The sequence below is a fragment of the Vulpes lagopus genome, chromosome 2 (assembly GCF_018345385.1).
Source record: "Vulpes lagopus strain Blue_001 chromosome 2, ASM1834538v1, whole genome shotgun sequence".
In the NCBI taxonomy this organism is placed as follows: Eukaryota; Metazoa; Chordata; class Mammalia; order Carnivora; family Canidae; genus Vulpes; species Vulpes lagopus.
The window spans coordinates 158,820,713-158,843,674 of NC_054825.1; the positions used below are offsets into that span (position 1 = coordinate 158,820,713).

The following is a 22,962-nucleotide window of genomic DNA, read 5'->3' on the forward strand; positions in this document are numbered from 1 at the left end:
CTCCTAACTCGGGGAAACGAACTAGGGGTGGTGGAAGGGGAGGAGGGCGGGTGTTGGAGGGGAATGGGTGACGGGCACTGAGGTGGACACTTGACGGGATGAGCACTCGGTGTTTTTCTGTATGTTGGTAAATGAACACCAATAAAAATTAATTTAAAAAAATAATTCAAAAAAAATAAAAAATAAAAAAAATATTTTATTTATTTATTCATGAGAGACACAGGCAGAGGGAGAAGCAGGCTCCATGCAGGGAGCCCGACTTAGGACTCGATCTCGGGTCTCTAGGATCAGGCCTTGGACCGAAGGTGGCGCTAAACCGCTGAGCCACCAGGGCTGCCTGGTGATGAGATTGTTATTAGATATATTTTGTTTTTGCTCATCCTCTCTTTTGCTTGTTCTTCTATTTCCATTTTCTGCCTTTTCTTGGCTTTAAGAAATATTTTTAGTATTCCAATTTGTTGTCCCTATTGGGGTTTTAACTATACATCGGGTGCTCTTTGAGTGTCTGTCTAGACGTTATCATAGCATACCTAACTTAACTGTCAGGTTAGAATTAGCATTTTACATCTTCCTGTGAAATGTGGGAAAACCATGAACATCTAAATGATGTGCCCTCACACCAACAACGTTGTACTTGTTATATGTATTGTAATTTAGACACGTCCAGGTCAGTGTTAGGGGCAAGAGATGGAGGACAGGCAGGTAAGTCCTCCTCAGACCTCCTGCTTCCACTCAACAGGCGCTCTGAACAGCTGGGAGGCAGAGAGGGTCAGAGAGGGCCAGGGCTGCTGGTGACCAGTGTTGGAGGGGTCTTGGATGGACAGTTGGGAAAATGAGGGGAGAAGGGCACCTTTGCAACTCTCCATCTGATTCCTTTCCAGGGACCCTCCCCAAACCCTCCATTTGGGCTGACTCAGACCTCATGGTCAGTGAGGGGAGCCCTGTGACCATCTGGTGTCAGGTTTCTCTGCAGGCTGACATCTACTCTCTGTACAAAGAGAAGGACTCTGGATCCTTGTCCATGAAGATCTCACAGGATTTCAGCAACAAGGCCAGTTACTACATTGAATCCGTGAGCCCACACTATGTAGTGAATACCAGTGTGCATATCAGAGCAGGAATGGTTGGTCACAGTGGAGTGATCTCCTGACCCTGAAGGTTAGAGGTAAGGGCAGGAACTGGACTCTCCCCTGGGGCCCCTTCTCCAGGCAGAAAGGAATGTATTGTGGTCTCAGGGGACCCCTCCTCACAGTTCACAATACATGGGGTACCTGAGGTGATTGAGATGGCATTAGCTAGTTTCAGAAACTTCTAGGACATGAGAGATGGGATTATTTAAGCATTCCTATATCTCCTCAGCCACAGACTCTATTTTTGATTCTCAGGAATAGCTAATACCCTCAGACCATCACAGAAGAAGTTAGAGTACAAGAGGAATGGTTATGGAGAAATTCTAAGTTATGTGATGGACTACAGGGTTGCATTTTCTCAATAAATGCAGAAGGATGGAGGTGCAGGGATCCCAGGGTGAATTCATATTACCCTGATCTCCACAACCTCTTTATCCACAAACTCTAGCCTCCCAAAGTCATGATTACACAGTGGAGAATCTCATTGGGTTGTCATGTCTGCCTGGATCTTGATGGTTCTCGGGGTACAGCTCTTTCAACCTCCACAAGTCAGAGAAGACCCTGAGGTGCAGCCAGGGAATGTAAATAAACGTAAGAGAGAGAAGCCAACCATTCATCAAGGTAGGTCCTCATTATGAGTAAGAGAAATTCTGGAAGAAGATCTGGAGCTTACCCTGAGGAAACTGTGTTGAGAAGGTCCAGAGGAGTAAAAGTGGTTCACATGTAGGAAATGTATGGAGAGAACATTTCTTGCCTGGAGAGGACTTTTGTGCAGTGAAGCTGATAATCTGAATATTGATTATGCCTGACAGGCTCCTGCCTTTAACTCCTATGACATGAGACTGCATTCATGTCCCAGGTGTGGACCCACACCTACACACACCTTCACAGGCTGGCCCACTTTTGCATATACACACATATCCTTTGTTTTTATTAACCACATTCTTGGAAGTATACTTCTATTTTACTTGGAACACAGAATCTGTTTTTGTTTTTTTTTTTTTATTGGTGTTTAATTTACCAACATACAGAAAAACACCCAGTGCTCATCCTGTCAAGTGTCCACCTCAGTGCCCGTCACCCATTCCCCTCCAACACCCGCCCTCCTCCCCTTCCACCACCCCTAGTTCGTTTCCCCGAGTTAGGAGTCTTTATGTTCTGTCTCCCTTCCTGATATTTCCCAACATTTCTTTTCCCTTCCTTTATATTCCCTTTCACTATTATTCATATTCCCCAAATGAATGAGAACATACACTGTTTGTCCTTCTCCGATTGACTTATTTCACTCAGCATAATACCCTCCAGTTCCATCCACGTTGAAGCAAATGGTGGGTATTTGTCGTTTCTAATTGCTGAGTAATCAGAATCTGTTTTTGAATAACTAAATGGATCGGATGAAAATAGGGTCTACCTGGAAACAGGTGATGGAATACCATCCCCTAAGCCCTTTCTAAACTCATATTGCTTTTCTCTACTCATCCAAAGGAACCTGTTTTTAAGAGTTTTTTTTTAATAAATTAATTTTTATTGGTGTTCAATTTACCAACATACAGAAAAACACCCAGTGCTCATCCCGTCAAGTGTCCCCCTCAGTGCCCGTCACCCATTCCCCCCCACCCTCCGCCCTCCTCCCCGTCCACCACCCCTAGTTCGTTTCCCAGGGTTAGGAGTCTTTATGTTCTGTCTCCCTTCCTGATATTTCCCACACATTTCTTCTCCCTTCCCTTATATTCCCTTTCACTATTATTCATATTCCCCAAATGAATGAGAACATACACTGTTTGTCCTTCTCCGATTGATTTATTTCACTCAGCATAATACCCTCCAGTTCCATCCACGTTGAAGCAAATGGTGGGTATTTGTCGTTTCTAATTGCTGAGTAATCAGAATCTGTTTTTGAATAACTAAATGGATCGGATGAAAATAGGGTCTACCTGGAAACAGGTGATGGAATACCATCCCCTAAGCCCTTTCTAAACTCATATTGCTTTTCTCTACTCATCCAAAGGAACCTGTTTTTAAGAGTTTTTTTTAATAAATTAATTTTTATTGGTGTTCAATTTACCAACATACAGAAAAACACCCAGTGCTCATCCCGTCAAGTGTCCCCCTCAGTGCCCGTCACCCATTCCCCACCACCCTCCGCCCTCCTCCCCGTCCACCACCCCTAGTTCGTTTCCCAGGGTTAGGAGTCTTTATGTTCTGTCTCCCTTCCTGATATTTCCCACACATTTCTTCTCCCTTCCCTTATATTCCTTTTCACTATTATTTATATTCCCCAAATGAATGAGAACATACACTGTTTGTCCTTCTCCGATTGACTTACTGCACTCAGCATAATACCCTCCAGTTCCATGTTTTTAAGAGTTTTTGAGAAATACTTTCAGTTTGAGTGACTCAGGAGTGTTTGAAGTGACAGCCTGGTTGTGAGCTGCTACACAGGCTCTAAGAATTAATTGTTTTTAAACAACTGTAATTCATGACATTAGCCCATTTCTTTGGTATAAACACTCCTATCATGTCCAACATCAAGTAGTCATGTGAGTGCACCATATGCAGAGGTGGGAGTCACCGTCTTCCACAATTGAGTTGGATCCAGCTGTGGGCACAACTCACTGCTGGCCATGTATGCCTCCTTCTATTCTATTTATTAATTTTTTTCCTTACTTTTCTAAGTAGGCTCCACGCCCAGCATGGAGCCCAACACAGAGCCTAAAATCACAACTATGACATTAAGGCCTTAGCTGAGATCAAGAATCAGATGCTATATGACTGAGCACCCAGGTGCCCCTCCTTCTATTATAAATATTTATTTTTTTATTATAAATATTTATTTTGTTTATTTGAGAGATAAAGAGACAGAGTACGGGGAGGGCAGAGGCAGAGGAACCCTCTAGTGCAGAGGCAGAGGAACCCTCATACTCACACATGCACAGACCTTCATGGGAAGATCCAGTGGATGGAAACTTTCGACACACACACACACACACACACACACACACACATACACACACACACACAGGGCGACAAGGCTCTGTTTTGACCTTTCGGCCTGGTCAGTGGGCAGACACATGCCAGTGCCCTCCCAACACATGATGTCAGGGTCTGATGACTTCCAGAGTCACCCAGAGACTTGATGCCCTTCCCGTCTATGAGGACCTGGCTGCCTGTTCTGGCAACACAGGGGCAGAAGTCAAATTTCACCACTCCAGGCCACACCCCAGGCACTGATGTTCACTCAGCTTTGACCTGTGTTTCTGTTGTGGTTCCTCTCAGTTCCAGAAAATTTCAATTCCCTTTCCAGCATTGGCTTTTGCAAACAATTTCAGAATCAGTATAAATAGTATTTCTCAGCTTTAGGGGCACATGGGGTCATTCAAGAGTGTGCATCACTGGCCCTCCCTCACTGTGGGGTCTGACACTTATACTTCTTGTGTCCTGAACACAATAATCTCAATCAGGTTAGGAAACTAACATGATTGATCCCACTCATGGTCCAGGTCCCAGCCCCCCGCAGAACCACCCTGAGGAGTGGGGTTCAGACAGCACAGTACTACACCAGATCACTCTGCTAAAAGTCTTAGGGCAGTGGATGCTGGAGGAGGATCGACCTGAACATCAGCTTTGTTCCTCAAATCAGAGCACTCACCCACATATGATCTCCTACAATTTGGAGTCAGGACTCCTCTGTAGGATGTTCAGCTCCGCCATAGGAGCAAGGGGCACTGATGACCCAGGAAGGACTCACAGGAGTGTTCCCAAGAAGGGTGAGTAAATAACATCAAAGAAAAATAGACAAGTCCACAGAGGCTCTGATAGAAAGCCCACACTGCAAGGCCAGGAGACGGGTTGTTTCCTTCCTTGTTTGCCTGTATTTCTCCTCTGGGCTTATTGCCACGGTGACCTCGACCTGAGCTAAGCAGAGATGACACAGGTCTGTCTGTGCTGACATGAGCTCCACAGAATAGCAAGAACCTGAGTTCCCTTCAGCATCTGGGTCCTGGGAACCTCATCCATTGTGAGGACCCCAGGGATGTGCTGAAACTGAAGAGACCCCATGGGGGAGGCTCTGGAAGGGAAGGACATGTCCTGGTCTCTGACCTGGACATGACATCTCAGTAGCCTTAGGGTCCATTTGCTGCATTGCCTTGGACACAAAAGCCAGGCTAGTATCCTGGGAACAAGCTGTTCCTCTTCCTTTAGGGCTACTGACATGACAACCCTGTGACAGGCAGCACTGGCCTCCCAGTGGTCACACCCTGTGTGTCTATCAATCCTGTGGGCACTAAGGTCCCTTAATTTGCACAGCCACAGCAACAAAGAAGATGTCAAGACCCCCACCCTCATGGCCTTGCTCTGTCTAGGTGAGATCTGAGGAGAGGAAGGGACACCCTAGTCTGGGAGGGACCAACCCCACAGCGAGGCCCTGGTCTGTCAGATATTGCAGGCTCAGGAGGCTCACAGGGAGGAGGGGTTCTGCTCAAGATTCAGGGCAAACCTTTCACAGGGACTCTCTTCCAGGACTGAGTGTGGGATCCAGGACCTGAGTATAGACAGGTGATTCTGTCCCCAGGGGTCCCCATCTCACCTCCTCACTGGGATCAGGACCACCCACCAGGCAGGAGGCATGGAGATCAGCAGCTATTTTTTGTCCCATCCATGGTTTCAGGAACTAGACAGGTTACTGGGGTCTTGCTCCCAGGGGACCCACAGATGAGAGGATAGGATGAGGGGACCGTGGGGGCTCACAGGTCAGAGACACAGAGGGTGAGGGACATGAGGCCCAGGAATCAGAATGGGAGAAGGGAAGTTTGGGGAGAATCAGCCCTTGGAATCTGGGCTGGTCTTCTTCCAGGTTTAGCATGAAAGCCCTACCTGCTGACCCAGCAGGGCCCTATTGTGACCTCTGGACAGAACCTGACTCTCCAGTGTCTCTCCGATGTCAGCTATGACAGATTTACTCTGTCCAAGAAGGGGGCACAGAACCTTCTCCAGTGTCATGGCTGACAGCCACAGGCTGGGCTTTCTAGGGCAGATATCCCCCCGGGCCCTGTGACACCCTCCATGGAGGCTAGTACACATGCTATGATGGACACACCTCTCCTCCCAGTGGTCAGCCCTCAGTGAACCTCAGGTCATCCTGGTCACAGGTTAGGGGCCATGGGTGCAGGCAGAACCCCAGATTCTGCACAGGTCCCTGACAGGGGATCCTAGAAGGTGATGGCCAACCAAGACTAGGGAGAGAGACAGGGGATGGGGATGGGAGAGACTCAGAGGACACAGACAGACTCAGGTCAGATCAAGGGCTGGATCACCCCACACCAACCCTTCCTCTTTCTAGGACAGCTCCTCATATACCCTCCCTCTGGGTGCAGCCAGCACCCTCAGTGGCCCCAGGAGAACATGTGACCCTGCTGTGTCAGTCATGGATTTCTGTGCACACTATCCTTTTGTCCAAGGAGGGGGCAGTCGATACCCCCCATCCGTGTCTTACATTAAAGTAATGAGCTGGGCAGTACCAGGCTGAATTCTCCCCGAGTCCTATGACTTCAGCCCAGAGAGGGACCTACATGTGTTATGGCTCATCCAACACCTCCCCCTACCTCTTGTCACACTCCAGTGACCCCCTGGAGCTCCTAGTCTCAGGTGAGGAGCCCTGACCCTGTCCTGTCTGAGCTCCACCAGCTCAGGTCCCACATCTCAGGAAAGCCTGAGACTGTAAAAAATGTAGTGGCATTGGGGGGCTCCACAGAGAAGGATCCAGCCCAAGAGAGGATGGAAAGAGCCACAGCCTCCACCTGGGGTCCCCCATCCTGCAGTCTCAACAGAGGTAAGGAGTTGAGGCAAGGCTGCTTGAGGGGTGGGTGGGTGAGGACAACCATGAGTAGATAGAGACCTCCCACTCCTCTCCTGCTGCCTCTATATCAGAGCCTAAACTGTGGGTGTAGCCCCATAGGACACTCTCCTAGAGAGAAGCCTCCCCACCTGTGTGCACTGCTCTGCTGCCCCCTGTGCCCCCTGGGGGCCCCATGCTCCTTGGTGCCTACCTGAGCCTGAGGAGGGGCCATGCCTGGCTCACGGGAGTCTCCAGGGTTGCTGTACCCTGAGTCCCTGTGAACTTGGTGTGCACTCTGCATTGTGTGTGGAAGCTTGTCCAGCATCCCTGTGCCTGCTTCTCACACCTTCTAGAGTGACACCTGCACACACATCTGATGACAGATGTAACTCATGTGACAGGGACACCAGATTCAGAAACATTCATCCTCCTCCTGTGTCCATTGGGGTTAGAGTAGATTCACAAAGTCCTTGTGGGAAGAACTTTTGGTCACTACTGAGTCTGAGCACATTTCATAGGAGTATCTTTTATCTGTCTATCTATCTATCTATCTATCTACCTATCTATCATCTATCTATCTATCTATCTATCTATCTATCAATCATCTATCTATCTATCTTAAACTTTAGTTGGTTAACATACAGATAGTGCTATATTTGCTTCTGGTATAAAATTCAGTGATTCATCACTTCTGTGAACTTCAAAGCCTTTAACTTTATTCATAAAAGTGATGTCAATTCTTAGCCTGTCTGAGAACTGCTTCACCTAATTTAATACCATATTCAAAAGTGTCTGAATAAGAGTCAGTATGCCTAAGAGAGCTCTCAGCTGGGCATAGTTTATGTGCTGTGAACTCACTATACACTCTCCCTTTCAACTGTTTCTCATACGCTACTACATATTATCATAACCATGAACACACATAAATTTCTGTTTATTTCTAAGATGCATACCTATTTTTAACATCAGAGGACACAGGAAAATATCCTCATGCTTCACCTCAGGGAAACAGCTTGATTTACACCCAAAAACTATTTTATTTTTAAGCAAGCTCATCAAAAATCTCCTTTTTTTAAATAAAGATTTTATTTATTTATTCTTGAGAGAGAGACAGAGACACAGACACAGACAGAGGGACAAGCAGACTCCATGCTGGGAGCCTGACATGGGACTCATCCCGGGTGTCCAGTATCACAACCTGGGCTGAAGGCAGCGCAAAACCGCATTTTTTACATCCCCCATGTAAGTGAAACCTTTTATCTATCCATTTCAATCCATTTTCATGTTTCATTAGGTTTTATTAAAAATGTGTTCTTTTCTGGGAAGATGTATGTCTCTTGACAACCATTTTTTTTCTCTTTGATTTATAACCATATGAGGCTCTTCACAAAGACTTCCTATTTCAAACATTTGGATGCAAGGGACGCCTGGGTGGCTCAGTGGTTGAGTATCTGCCTTTGGCCCAGAGTGTGATACTGGAGTCCCAGGATTGAGTCCCACATCGGGCTCCTGCATGTAATATAAAAAATAGTGAAAGGGATTTTAGGGGAAAGAAGAGAAAAAGAGTGGAAAAATCAGAGATAGTGACAAAACATGAGAGACTCCTAACTCTGGGAAACGAACAATGGGGGCACTTGATGTATGAGCACTGGGTGTTAAACTTGATGTTGGCAAATCGAACTCCAATAAAAAAATACAAAAAAAAAACCCAAAAAAACAAAAAAGAAAAAAACTGAAACATGTGGATGCTAACCCAACAGCATAATATGCATTGTTCATTCGTATTTTCAGAATTGTAGAAGCTAAAATTACTTACACTATTTGTATGAATGCTTATAGTTAGGTTTGGTCCATATTTTGTTTTCTCATTTACTTTTTTTGTTTTTGCTATTTTGATTTTTCAACTTATATTTTTTACCTCTTTTTTTGTTTTTTTTTTCTAAATTTATTTTTTATTGGTGTTCAATTTGCCAACATATAGAACAACACCCAGTGCTCATCCTGTCAAGTGCCCACCTCAGTGCCCGTCACCCAGTCACCCCCACCCCCCACCCACCTACCCTTCCACCACCCCTAGTTCGTTTCCCAGAGTTAGGAGTCTTTCATATTCTGTCTCCCTTTCTGATATTTCCCACACGTTTCTTCTCCCTTCCCCCCTTTTTTTTTAAATTCTTTTTTATTTATTTATGATAGTCAAAGAGAGAGAGAGAGGCAGAGACACAGGCAAAGGGAGAAGCAGGCTCCATGCACCGGGAGCCCGATGTGGGATTCGATCCCGGGTCTCCAGGATCGCGCCCTGGGCCAAAGGCAGGCGCCAAACCGCTGCGCCACCCAGGGATCCCCTCCCTTCCCCTTTATTCCCTTTCACTATTTTTTATATTCCCCAAATGAATGAGACCATATAATGTTTGTCCTTCTCTGATTGACTTATTTCACTCAGCATAATACCTTCCAGTTCCATCTATGTCGAAGCAAATGGTGGGTATTTGTCGTTTCTAATGGCTGAGGAATATTCCATTGTATACATAGACCACAGCCTCTTTATCCATTCATCTTTAGTTGGACACCGAGGTTCCTTCCACAGTTTGGCTATTGTGGACATTGCTGCTATAAACATTGGAGTGCAGGTGTCACTGCATCTGTATCTTTGGGGTAAATCCCAAGCAGTGCAATTGCTGGGTCGAAGGGCAGATATACCTTTAACTCTTTGAGGAACCTCCACATAGATTTCCAGAGTGGCTGCACCAGTTCACATTCCCACCAACAGTGCAAGAGGGTTCCCCTTTCTCCACAGCCTCCCCAACATTTGTTGCTTCCTGTCTTTTTTATTATTTTTTTTTATTGGAGTTCGATTTGCCAACATATACTTTAACACCCAGTGCTCATCCTGTTGTTTCTTGTCTTGTTAATTTTCCCCATTCTCACTGGTGTGAGGTGGTATCTCATTGTGGTTTTGACTTGTATTTCCCTGATGGAAAGTGATGCAGAGCATTTTCTCATGTGCGTGTTGGCTATGTCTATGTCTTCCTCTGTGAGATTTTTGTTCATGTCTTTTGCCCATTTCATGATTGGATTGTTTGTTTCTTTGGTGTTGAGTTTAGTAAGTTCTTTATAGATATTGGAAACTAGCCCATTGTCTGATACGTCATTTGCAAATATCTTCTCCCATTCTGTAGGTTGTCTTTTAGTGTTGTTGACTGTATCCTTTGCTGTGCAAAAGCTTCTTATCTTGATGAAGTCCCAATAGTTCATTTTTGCTTTTGTTTTTTTTTTGCCTTTGTGGATGTATCTTGCAAGAAGTTACTGTGGCCGAGTTCAAAGGGGTGTTGCCTGTGTTCTCCTCTAGGATTTTGATGGAATCTTGTCTCACATTTAGATCTTTCATACATTCTGAGTTTATCTTTGTGTATGGTGAAAGAGAGTGGTCTAGTTTCATTCTTCTGCATGTGGATGTCCAATTTTCCCAGCACCATTTATTGAAGAGACTGTCTTTCTTCCAGTGGATAGTCTTTCCTCCTTTATCAAATCTTAGTTGACCATAAAATTGAGGGTCCACTTCTGGATTCTCTATTCTGTTCATTGATCTATTTGTCTGTTTTTGTGCCAGTACCACACTGTCTTGATGACCACAGCTTTGTAGTACAACCTGAAATCTGGCATTGTGATGCCCCCAGCTATGGTTTTCTTTTTTAAAATTCCTCTGGCTATTCGGGGTCTTTTCTGATTCCACACAAATCTTAAAATAATTTGTTCTAACTCTCTGAAGAAAGTCCATGGTATTTTGATAGGGATTGCATTAAACGTGTAAATTGCCCTGGGTAGCATTGATATTTTCACAACATTAATTCTGCCAATCCTTGAGCATGGAATATTTCTCCATCTCTTTGTGTCTTCCTCCATTTCTTTCAGAAGTGTTCTATGGTTTTTAGGGTATAGATCCTTTACCTCTTTGGTTAGGTTTATTCCTAGGTATCTTATGCTTTTGGGAGCAATTGTAAATGGGATTGACTCCTTAATTTCTCTTCCTTCAGTCTCATTGTTAGTGTAGAGAAATGCCACTGACCTCTGGCCATTGATTTTGTATCCTGCCACGCTGACAAATTGCTGTATGAGTTCTAGCAATCTTGGGGTGGAGGCTTTTGGGTTTTCTATGTAGAGTATCATGTCATTGGCGAAGAGGGAGAGTTTGACTTCTTCTTTGCCAATTTGAATGCCTTTTATTTCTTTTTGTTGCCTGATTGCTGAGGCTAGGACTTCTAGTACTATGTTGAATAGCAGTGGTGAGAGTGGACATCCCTGTCTTGTTCCTGATCTTAGGGGAAAGACTCCCAGTGCTTCCCCCATTGAAAATTATATTTGCTGTGGGCTTTTCGTAGATGGCTTTTAAGATATTGAGGAATGTTCCCTCTATCCCTACACTCTGAAGAGTTTTGATCAGGAATGCATGCTGTATTTTGTCAAATGCTTTCTCTGCATCTAATGAGAGGATCATATGGTTCTTGGTTTTTCTCTTGCTGATATGATGAATCACATTGATGGTTTTACAAGTGTTGAACCAGCCTTGTGTCTCTGGAATAAATCCTACTTGGTCATGTTGAATAATTTTCTTAATGTCCTGTTGGATCCTATTGGCTAGTATCTTGTTGAGAATTTTTGCATCCATGTTCATCAGGGATATTGGTCTATAATTCTCCTTTTTGGTGGGGTCTTTGTCTGGTTTTGGAATTAAGGTGAAGCTGGCCTCATAGATTGAATTTGGAAGTATTCCATCTCTTTCTATCTTTCCAAACAGCTTTAGTAAAATAGGTACGGTTTCTTCTTTAAACGTTTGATAGAATTCCCCTGGGAAGCCATCTGGCCCTGGACTTTTGTGTCTTGGGAGGTTTTTGATGACTGCTTCAATTTCCTCCTTGGTTATTGGCCTGTTCAGGTTTTCTATTTCTTCCTGTTCCAGTTTTGGTAGTTTGTGGCTTTCCAGAAATGCATCCATTTCTTCTAGATTGCCTAATTTATTGGCATAGAGCTGTTCATAATATGTTTTTGAAATCGTTTGTATTTCCTTGGTGTTGGTAGTGATCTCTTCTTTCTCATTCATGATTTTATTAATTTGAGTCTTCTCTCTCTTCTTTTTAATAAAGCTGGCTAATGGTTTATCTATCTTATTAATTCTTTCAAAGAACCAACTCCTGGTTTTGTTGATCTGTTCCACAGTTTTTCTGGTCTCGATTTCATTGAGTTCTGCTCGAATCTTTATTAACTCTCTTCTTCTGCTGGCTGTAGGATCTATTTGCTGTTTTTTCTCTAGCTCCTTTATGTGTAAGGTTAGCTTTTGTATTTGAGTTCTTTCCGTTTTTTTAATGGATGCTTGTATTGCGATGTATTTCCTCCCCCTCAGGACGGCTTTTGCTGCATCCCAAAGATTTTGAACAGTTGTATCTTCATTCTTATTAGTTTCCATGAATCTTTTAAGTTGTTCCTTAATTTCCTGGTTGACCTTTCCATCTTTTAGCAGGATGGTCCTTAACCTCCACGTGTTTGTGGTCCCTCCAAACTTCTTGTTGTGATTAAGTTCTAATTTCAAGGCATTATGGTCTGAGAATATGCAGGGGACTATCCCGATCTTTTGGTATCGGTTCAGACCCGATTTGTGACCCAGTATGTGGTCTATTCTGGAGAAAGTTCCATGTGCACTTGAGAAGAATGTGTATTCAGTTGAGTTTGGATGTAAAGTTCTGTAGATATCTGTGAAATCCTTCTGGTCCAGTGCATCATTTAAAGCTCTCGTTTCTTTGGAGATGTTGTGTTTAGAAAACCTACCGAGTGTAGAAAGCGCTACATTGAAGTCATCAAGTATAAATGTATTATTATCTAAATATGTCTTAACTTTGGTTATTGATTGATTGATATATTTGGCAGTTCCCACTTTCGGGGCATATATATTGAGGATTGTTAAGTCCTCTTGTTGGATAGATCTTTTAAGTATGATATAGTGTCCCTCTTCATCTCTCACTGCAGTCTTCGGGGTAAATTTTAGTTTATCTGATATAAGGATGGCTACCCCTGCTTTCTTTTGAGGATTATTTGAATGGTCAATGGTTCTCCAACCTTTTATTTTCAGGCTGTAGGTGTCCTTCTGTCTAAATGAGTCTCTTGTAGACAGCAAATAGATGGGTCTTGCTTTTTTATTCAGTCTGACACCCTGCGCCTTTGATGGGGTCATTAAGCCCATTCACGTTTGAGTTACTATTGAAAGATATGAGTTTAGTGTCATCATGATATCTATTCAGTCCTTGTTTTTGTGGATTGTTCCACTGGACTTCTTCTTAAAGGGAAATTTTAAGAGTCCCCCTTAAAATTTCTTGCAGAGCTGGTTTGGAGGTCACATATTCTTTCAGTTCCTGCCTGTCTTGGAAGCTCTTTATCTCTCCTTCCATTATGAATGAGAGCCTTGCTGGATAAAGTATTCTTGCTTGCATGTTTTTCTCATTTAGGACCCTGAATATATCCTGCCAGCCCTTTCTGGCCTGCCAGGTCTCTGTGGAGAGGTCTGCTGTTACCCTAATACTCCTCCCCATAAAATTCAGGGATTTCTTGTCTCTTGCCGCTTTAAGGATCTTCTCTTTATCTTTGGAATTCGCAAGCTTAACTATTAAATGTCGAGGTGTTGAATGGTTTTTATTGATTTTTGGGGGGGGGTCTCTCTATTTCCTGGATCTGAATGCCTGTTTCCCTTCCCAGTCTAGGAAAGTTTTCAGCTAGGATTTGTTCAAATACATATTCTGGACCTCTGTCCCTTTTGGCGCCCTCGGGAACCCCAATTAAACGTAGGTTTTTCTTCCTCAGGCTGTCACTTATTTCCCTTAATCTATCCTCATGATCCTTTAATTGTTTGTCTCTTTTTTCCTCAGTTTCCCTCTTTGCCATCAACTTGTCTTCTATGTCACTCACTCATTCTTCCACCTTGTTAACCCTCGTCATTAGGACTTCTAGTTTGGATTGCATCTCATTCAATTGATTTTTAGTTTCTGTCTGATTAGATCTAAATTCTGCAGACATGAAGTCTCTTGAGTCCTTTATGCTTTTTTCTAGAGCCATCAGTAGCTTTATAATAGTGCTTCTGAATTGGCTTTCTGACATTGAATTGTAATCCACATTTTGTAACTCTGTGGGAGAGAGGACTGTTTCTGATTCTTTCTTTTGAGGTGCGGTTTTCCTTCTAGTCATTTTGCTCAGTGCAGAGTGGCCAAAAGCAAGTTGTATTGGGAAAAGGAGAAAAAGAGAGGAGAGAAAGAAGGAAAGAAAAGGGAAAAAGAAAAAAGAAAGAAAAAAAAAAGAAAAAAGTGAAAAAAAAAGAAAAAGAAAGAAAGAAAAAAAAGGGTGGGGGAAGCAAACAGAAATCAAAAAGCAAAAAAAAAAAAAAAAAAAAAAAAACCACGGGGGAGTATCTTCTGATTCTCTATACTTTAAGTCCCTTGACTTCCCCTGGAACTTGTCCGTCTAGCTGGTCCTCTGGGGGAGGGGCCTGTTGTGCTGATTTTCAGGTGTTAGCACTTAGGGGAGCTGCTCTGCCCCCTGCCTGAGCAGGGCTTAGTGAGTGATCTTTATCCTGTTTATCAGGTGAGGCCACAGTGAGGCTCAGTGGGGGTTGTTTACCCTGTGAGGCCCCAGGAGGAACAGCCACAGTGGCAGCGGCGGCCAGCTCTGGAGCCCTGGAGTTAGCTCCCGCAGGAACTACAGAGCTCTCCGTCTGCAGGGCCTGCAGGCTCCGGGGTGGGGCCACTGATTTGCTCAGCCCGGGGCAGGAGCGTCCTTGCTGTCCTGGGCCCTCCTGGCCTCTGCCTGTCCCGGGGGGAGGCCGGAGCCTGGGCTGTGTCCCTGTGCCCTGTGCTCCCAGGCCTGCGCTGTTGGATTCGCGCTCCCGGCCGCCGCAGCCCCCTACTCCCGGAGCCTCTGCCGGAGCCCCTCCGAGCTGCTCCCAGGTCCAGCCGTGCGCGTGCTGCAGCCCTTTAGGGAGCTCGGCTGCGGGGTGTGGCGCACTCTCCCTGGGGCGCAGGTGTCTGATAGTGTCCCAGGGAGCCCGAGGGCATCCCTGCCCTCCTGGGGTCCTGCTCTAACTCCCTGCAAGGCCTTTCCGCCCGGGAAGTTGGTGAAGCTCCTGCTCCTCCGGGACGGGGCTCTCCTGACCTGGGGACACTCGCCCCAGCCTCAGCCTGGCTCCTTGCGGGGCCCCTCCCCCTTGGATGCCTTTTGTTTCTTTATTTCTTTTTTCCCCCCCGTCTTCCTACCTTGATAGAAGCGTGAACTCTTCTCACTGTAGTATTCCAGCTGTTCTCTCTTTAAATCTCAGGCCGAATTCATAGATTTTCAGGATGATTTGAAGGTTATCTAGGTAATTTGGTGGGGACAGGTGACTTGGGGACCCTACTCCTCTGCCATCTTGCCCCTCCTCCTTATGTGTCTGTTTTTGTGCCAGTAACACACTGTCTTGATGATCACAACTTTGTAGTACAACATGAAATCTGGCATTGTGATGCCCCTGGCTCTGGTTTTCTTTTTTAATATTCCCCTGGCTATTCAGGGTCTTTTCTTTCTTTCTTTTTTTTAAACTCCAAACTTTTTTTTAAAAGATTTTATTTATTTATTCATGAGACACACACACACAGAGACAGAGACACAGGCAGAGGGAAAAGCAGGCTCCGTGCAGGGAGCCTGATGTGGGACTCGATCCTGGTTTTCCAGTATCAGGCTCTGGGCTGAAGGCAGTGTTAAACCGCTGAGCCACCCGGGCTGCCCCCAAACTTTTATTTCAATACCACATTTACAAATTGTCTTTGATATCATTCATTATTGAAGCAGAAGGAAAACTTGTCCATCTCAGGAGTTCCCCATCAATTGCCTCAATCTTAGAAACAACGTAAGCAGAGCTTAGACGTTATAAAATTGCAAATAATTTCCTGGGCCTTATCCTCTATCCTTAAAGGGTGAAGAATAATGAATATCATCTTTTAATTGACAAGCCGATATAATAATAGTAAATCTAACTAACCCTGGGTCTGTGGTCTTTTGTTCATTCTTTCTTTCTTTCTTTCTTTCTTTCTTTTTTTTTTTTTTTTGCACCTAAAACAATGCTTAATTTATTTCTTTGTTTTTTTATTGGAGTTCATTTTGCCAACATATAGCATAACACGCAGTGCTCATCCTGTCAAGTGCCCCCTCAGTGCCCATCACCCAGTCACCCCAACCACCTACCCACCTCCCTTTCCACCACCCCTTGTTCATTTCCCAGAGCTAGGAGTCTCTCATGTTCTGTCACCCTCACTGATATTTCCCACTCATATTATCTCCTTCCATGTTTTCTGATTCCACACAAATCTTAAGATGATTTGTTCCAACTGTCTGAAGAAAGTCCATGATATTTTGATAGGGATTGCATTAAATATGTAAATTGTCCTGGGTAGCATTGACATTTTCACAACATTATTTCTTCCAGTCCATGAGCATGGAATATTTCTCCATCTCTTTGTGTCTTCCTCCATTTCTTTCAGAAGTGTTCTGTAGTTTTTAGGGTATAGATCCTTTACCTCTTTGGTTAGGTTTATTACTAGGTATCTTATGCTTTTGGGTACAATTGTAAATGGGATTGACTCCTTAATTTCTCTTTCTTCAGTCTCATTGTTAGTGTAGAGAAATGCCACTGACCTCTGGCCATTGATTTTGTACCTGCCACATTGCTGAATTGCTGTATGAGATCTAGCAATCTTGGGGTGGAGGCTTTTGGGGTTTCTATGTACAGTACCATGTCATCTGTGAAGAGGGAGAGTTTGGTTTCTTTGCCAATTTGAATGCCTTTTATTTCTTTTTGTTGTCTGATTGCTGAGGCTAGGACTTCTAGTACTATGTTGAATAGCAGTGGTGAGAGTGGACATCCCTGTCGTGTTCCTGATCTTAGGGGAAAGGCTCTCTGTGTTTTCCCATTAAGAATGATATTTTCTGCTCAGCACTGTATTCCAATTTCATGTTCTACTCTTCAGTTGCATCTTCTCATGGACGGAGGGATGAATTTCCTTCTGTTCCATCATGTTTTTATTCTTTACCTCCAGAGTTTGTGACTAATTCATGTTAAGTATTTTATTTTCTTCCATAATTTAACTTCTGTTGTGGCTTCAAACATTTAATTTTCTTCTCCACCTTTTCAGATATTTCACATGCTAACATAAGATGACTTTCCCATATTCCTGCTGTTCCATGCTCTGGGCTATGATTGATGATTCCGCACAGTCTTCCACAGCACTCCTTATCATTTTGTGGTCAGTCTCTGATGTCTATTCCTTTTGAACCCTCACCTCCCACATACCTGGGTTCCAGAGACAGTTGCTCCCAGGGCTGTCTTGAAGCTCAGGATGGGAGAGATGATGGTCCCAGTTGCAATGTCCCGTGACAACTACTCTCCCAACTTAGCATATGAGCAGGGATGTGTGCTGGCAGGGATGGCCTCCATAGGAGTCCCACACTCACATATGCAGAGACCCCCATGGGAACATCCACTGGATTGAAACTTTCCACACACACAGAGGGGACAAGGCTCAGTTCTGCCTTCTGGGCTGGGTCAGTGGGCAGAGACATGCCAGTGCCCATACCACACATGATGGTGGGGTCTCACAGCTTCCAGAGTCACCCAGAGTCTGGATGCCCTTCCTGCCCATGAGGACCTGGCCACTTCTCCTGGCCAAGCAGAGCAGAAATCAAATTTGACTATCCCAGGCTTGAACCCAGGCACTGATGTTCACTTAGGTTGGCCTCTGTTTCTGTTGTGGTCCCTCTCAATTCTATAAAGGTTCCTTTCACTTTCCTGCATTGGCTTTTGCCAACAATTTCAGAAATAGTATAAATAGAATTTTTCACCTCTAGGGGCACATGGGGTCTCTCAAGGGGGTGCATCACTGGATCAGACCCAGGGACCTCTCTTGTCCCAACCACAACCCTCTTAATCAGGTCAGGAGACTAACAATGCTTAATTCCACTCATGTTCTACCTCCCCAACTGAGGAGTGGAATACAGAAAGCACACTACAGACCAGGTCACTCTGCTCAAGGTCTCCAGGCAGTGGACACTGGTGTAGTATTTACCTGAGCATCAGCTTTCTTCCCCAAATCAGAGCAGTCACCCACATATTGCCCCCTACAACTTTCAGGCAGAACCCCAGGATAGCAAGGACGGCTTTACCCCAGGAACCTAGGTCACCAATGAGCTGGTAAGGACTCACTGATTCTCAGGAAAGGGGTGTGCACAGCATCAGAAGAAAATAGAGAAGTCCAAGGAGGCTGTGACAGAAAGAAAGCCCATGCTCCTGAGCCAGGAGAGGGGCTGTGTTTCCCTTCCTCTTTGCCTGTATTTATCCTCAAGGCTTATTGCAATGGTGACCTCAATCTGAGGTGAACAGAGATGTCACACATCTATCTGAACTGACACGAGGTCCACAGCACAGCTGGAACCCACGTCCCCTTCAGCATATCTGGGCCTGGGGATCCTGTCTATGGTGAGGACCCCAGGGTTGTGCTGAGGATGAATAAGACCCATAAGGGAGGTTCTGGGTCATGGGACCCATGAGGGGACATGCTGTGGTCTCCTCCTGGACAGGACATCTAAAACTCCTTGGGGACCACCTCCTGCACCAACATGGACACGAGAGCAAGAGCTCTGGGAGAGATTGTTCCCCTTCCTGTTGTCACATCCTGCTGACAGAACAACCACATGAAAGGAGGAACAGCTTCCAAGAGGCCACACCCTGTGAGTAGGCCTGTCCTGTGGGCTTTAAAGTCCTACCATTGGCACAGTTGATCCAGAGACAGGAAACACCATGACTCCACCCTCACAGCCCAGTTCTGTCTAGGTGGGATTTGATGAGAGAAGGGGATGCCCTAGTCTGGGAAGGACCCATCCCACAGCCAGGCCCTGGTCTGTCAGAGATCCCAGGCCCAGGAGGCTCACAGGCAGAAGGGGTTTCACTCGGGATACAGGGTAAACCTAAACCTCTCACAGAGACCTTCTTCCAGGATTGAGTGTGGGCTCCAGGACCTGAGTATAGATAGGTGAGTATGTCCCCATGGTCCCACTCCCACCTCCTTACTGGGGACAGGGACCACCCACCGGCAGGGGCTGAAGATCAGCAGCTCTGGGCTGACAGAGGCGGGGCATCTGGGGGTTTGGGGCTGAGCTGGGAACTGAGGGTGGGGAGGGTCTTGTGACCCAGCCTGTTTCCTTCCAGGGACCCTCCCCAAACCCACCATCTGGACTAAGCCAGGCTCTGTGATCCTCTTGAAGACACCTGCAGCCATCTGTTGTAAGGGGAGCCTGAAGGCCCAGGAGTGCCGCCTCCATAAAGAGGGACACTCAGGGACCTGGGACAGACAGAAGGCACTGGAGTCCAAGGACAAGGACAAGGACAAGGACAAGTTCTCCATCACATACATGACAGGTGTATATGCAGGACGGTATCACTGTTACTATGAAAGCACCACTGACTGGTCGGAGCCCAGTGACCCCCTGGAGCTGGTGGTGACAGGTGCGAGCCCACACAGGGCCCAGCCCCAGGCTCTGCCCTCAAGAAGAGGGTCTGGTCCCCGGGTGTCTCCCTCACAGCCCAGTCCTGGGGATCATGTGGAGCAATCTGAATCCCATTTAACACAGCCCCTCCCCCTCATCTAGGATTGCATGGCAAACCCAGCCTCTCATCCCTGCCCAACCCTGTCGTGCCCTCAGGAGGGAACGTGACTCTCCAGTGTGGTTCATGGACAGTATTCCACAGGTTCATCCTGATAAAGGAAGTAGAAGGCCAGCCCTCCTGGACCCTGAACTCCCAGGGAGCCCCCATTGGGGGGTCCAGGCCCTATTACCTGTGGTTCAGGTAGCCCCCAGCCTCACCTGGAAGTTCAGATGCTATGATTATTACAGCCACACACCCCATGTGTGGTCAGTCCCCAGTGGCCCCCTGGAGCTGCTTGTCTCAGGTGAGAAAGTCTGATTTTTTTCCCATCCATAGTTTGAAGCAAAAGACAGGTAAAGGGATCTCTGCTCCTAGGGGATCATCAGATGAGAGGATTGGGAGAGGGGACCACCAGGACTCACAGGTCCCCAGGGTCAGAGACAGTGAGAGAGAGTGAGACCTGGGGTCAGGACAGGCAAATGGAAGTTTGGGAAGAATCAGCCCCTACAACCCATGGCTGATCTTCTCCCCAGTGTGTCATGGAAGCCCTCACTCCTGACCCAGGAGGACCCTTTTGTGACCTCTGGACAGAGATTGACCCTCCAGTATCTTTCTGATGTCCAGTATGACAGATTTGCTTTATCCAAGGAAGGGCACGTGACCTTCTTCAGCATCATGGCCGGCAGCTTCAGGCTGGGCTATCTGGGACAGATGTCCCTCTGGGCCCAGTGAGATCCTTCCATGGGGGCCGGTACACATGCTAAGGTGGACACAACCTCTCCTCCCAGTGATGGGCCCCAATAACCCCTTGGACATCCTAATCACAGGTGAAAGGTCACGGGTGCAGGCAGGACCCCAGACTTTCACAGGGCCCTGACAGGGGAGCCCCAGGTGATGGTGTCAACCAGGGATGTGGGGTCCCCAGGGAAGGAGAGACAGAGAGAGAGAGAGAGGATGGGGATGGGAGAGACTCAGAGGACCCAGACAGACTCAGATCAGAACAAGGGCCCTTCCTCTCTCTAGGACAGCTCCCCTACACACCCTCCCTCTGGGTGCAGCCAGGACCTATGGTGGCCCCAGGAGAGAATGTGACCCTTTTGTCACTGAGCTCTGTGGACACTTTCCTACTGTCCAAGGAGGGGGGCAGCTGATCCCCCTCTGCATCTTAGATCAAAGTACCGAGCTGGGCTGTATGGCTGAATTCTCCTTGAGTCTTGTGACCTCATCCCATGGGGGGGACCTACAGGTGCTATGGCACCTGGACCTACAGGTGCTATGGCTCACTCAACACCTCCCTGTACCTGTTGTCATAGGCCAGTGTCCCTGTGGAGTTCCTGTCCCTGTCCCTTCCTTGCGCCAACTTTGTCCTCAGGGCCCTGTGCCCACAAGAACACCAGGCTGGGATGGTAGAGGGATTCTGAGGGAGCTTCACCAGAGGGGTCCACCTCTCATACTGCCCTCCCACCTGTGCCCCTTTCCTTGCCTCCATCACCAGGTTTCTCCAGGTGGAGGAGGAGGAGGGCCTTGGGGACTCCAGGTCACATGAGGAAGAGGAGTGTAAGCAAAGACAGGGTCTAAGGAAGGTCCAGCATCCTCTGGAGACCCCAGCCCTCTATCCACAATGTCCAGCCCAACAGCTGGTGAGTCACAGGGGTATCTGTTCAGGGGCTCTTCTTCAAGTCTCTCAGAGATGACAGGGAGATAACTGGGCTCCAGGGGCACTGTGTTGGTGGAGGAGGCTGGGCTGTCATGGCAGAGGGACAGGTGGAGACCCAGCTGGGAGTGGGGGAGCTGGTGCAGTGGTGAGACCTGCAGGCCCTCCCCTCACCCTCTCCTGACCCCAGGAGACACTGAGGGTAAGTGAGGGTCTCTGTCAGGAGGTGGTGGGTGGGTCATGGGGAGCAGAGGCTGGGTTACACTCTTACTTCATGCACCCCTACATGACCTTGCTTGGATATGCCACTCTCCTGTGTGGGCCTCAGTTTTCCCAAGTATAAAGGTGAGAGTCCTGGCCCAGATTAGATTTCTCCTCAGTTCTGATCATGGCTCTGACCTCCTGGGAGAGGGGAGCTCATGGGCAAGCCACTCAAGTCAGATTCTATGGGGGTGCCTGTCCCTTTGCAGCAGTGACTGACATTGTAGGGGGAATGAAGGGAGGATAATGGATGGGAGCATTCAGGACAAAAATGATCTGGAAGGACCCTCCCTCAGGATGAAAATGCTGGACAGGTCCGACCCCCAGATGAGGAGCTCAGAGCCCCAAGTGGTGACTCCACAGGGGACAGAGGTCAGGGAACCCTCATCTGTGGTTCCAAACCTAGCCCTGCCACTTCTAAACTCGACAAGACATGTGATTGACCTCTCTGTGCCTCAGTTTTCCGTCTGTGGAGTGGGTGGGAGGAGCAGCAATCTCCTGCTTCGTGATCATAGTCAGAGTCAGAGGTGACTGCACATAGCCCAGTAGGTGCCTGGCACACAGTACACACTCAGTTAAATGGCATCACTACCACAGTGTGGCTTCTGTCCAAGGTCCTGACTGGTACCTGTACATCCTCACTGGGGCCTTGGTGGCCTCCGTCCTGCTGTTTTGCCTCGTCATCCTCCTCCTGGACCGACAGCCACAAAGTAACAAGCACAAGATGCCAGGTGAGAAGGGAAGGGCCTGAGCAGTCCAGGGGTGGTAGTGCCCTGTGGGCTGACCCAGGTTGGCCTCAGGGCAGCCACCAGAGGGAACCCAGAGAGGTGGAAAAGGCCGATGTAGGACACTTCTACGGAATCTCAAGTCAGAGAGTCTAGATAGAAAACACTCAGGTCGGCTCTCATGTGCCAATAGAAAATGATCCCTTCTTTCCATCTTGAGAGTTGGAGAAACACACAGGCAATGCGGGTCAAGAGCTCCTTTCCCTGGAATCACATGGAGGGGGAGAGGTTGTAACCTCTCATCCCAGAAGGAGGCTGATTCCTAGTGCCCTGCGGGGGTTGCAGACCCAGAGCCCAAGGACAGAGGCCTGTGGGACAGGTAACTCCTGCCCACAGAACCCTAGACTCCCACCCGCCTGCCCCCTGCATGCCCTATGTCACCGCATCTCCTCAACCCCAGGCCAGCTGCTGCTGCCCAGGAAGAAACCCTCTGTGAGAGGAAGGGGCCACCCTGGGGGTGGGCTGGGAAGATTTGGGGTAAGGGCTGAGGACCAAATTCCCCCATGTGTGACCCCAGCACCTCACCCCACCCCTGAATCCCTGGGTTGCAGCCACCTCATTTGGGAGCAAGGTGGGGTCTGCAGCCCCAAGAG

General features: G+C 47.0%; 1 pseudogene; it reads left to right on the top strand.

The window, feature by feature from the left end:
- Window positions 1-687: 687 nt before the first annotated feature.
- LOC121478674 lies at window positions 688-21,090 on the top strand (annotated as a pseudogene).
- The last annotated feature ends 1,872 nt before the right edge of the window (window positions 21,091-22,962 follow it).